We start from the raw sequence: 1,047 nt of genomic DNA on the forward strand, positions 1-1,047 counted from the left end.
GTCCAGCGTCCCCATCGCGCTCGCCAGGAGCGTCGTCGCTCGGGCCGCGGTCGTGGCGGGCCGGGGCCGCGGTCGCGGGGGGCCGAGGCCGCGGCAGCTTGGCTGGCCGGAGCGTTAACGGTCGTGATAGACACGGGGTAGACGAGGGTGCGGATGGAGGGCGGGCCGCGGTCGTGGGCGGGGACAGGCTCGACGATCTCGAGGATGGCCGCCCGGCGGATGGAGGCCGGGTCGCAGGTGTGCGCCGTCAACCGGAAGGTGGCGAGGTCGGCGCGGGAGCGTGTGCTCGGGTGGAGCCGCTCAATCCAGCAGCTACTGCCGAGGAGGTGTTTCGCCGTGGACAGGTGCCAAGCCTGCGCCGGGATGCCACGGAGCTCCAGCTGGACACTGAGGTCAAGGGAGTCGACGACGGCATGTGCGAGCTTGCTCCATGGGCGGATCGACAGGGTGAAGCCGGGCCCGTTGATGAAGTGGTCGCCGGCGAGGCGGTCCATGAGCTCGCGGGTGGAGAGGATGACAAGGAAATCCTCGGGGTGGTGCGCGTGAATGGTGAAGTCGTCGGGCTGGAGGCGTAGGGAGGAGTACAAAAGCTCCTCGACATCCCCGGGGGCGACTACCGGCCCGGCGCCGGTGATGGAGACGACCATCCCGCGGCGCAGAACCACCTCGGCCTCCTCCATCTCCACAGAGCGCGACAGGATGATGCGTACCGGGTCAACAGGCGGGGCGGTTAGCGCGGGCGGGGTCGGCGAGTCACGGCACGGAGGGGGCAGCCACGACTGCGAGGGCAGCGAGCAGAACGCCCTTGTGGAACTTCTTGCAGTCACGCAAGCCATTGCTGGGGTAGAGGCAGCGACGACAATGGATGTCGTTGGTGCAGTCACGCACAGGGTGGCCCTGGTCGAGGCAGCGAAAACAGAGGCCGGCAGACGCCTCCGGGGACAGGCTGCGGCGGACCTGCGGCTGGGCGCACGGGGCGGCGGCCCGGGGCGCGCCGCGGCGTCGATTCCGGCGGTGCGGGAGCTGGAAGCCGTCCGCATCCACCAC

The sequence above is a fragment of the Triticum dicoccoides genome, chromosome 3B (assembly GCF_002162155.2).
Source record: "Triticum dicoccoides isolate Atlit2015 ecotype Zavitan chromosome 3B, WEW_v2.0, whole genome shotgun sequence".
Classification (NCBI taxonomy): domain Eukaryota; kingdom Viridiplantae; phylum Streptophyta; class Magnoliopsida; order Poales; family Poaceae; genus Triticum; species Triticum dicoccoides.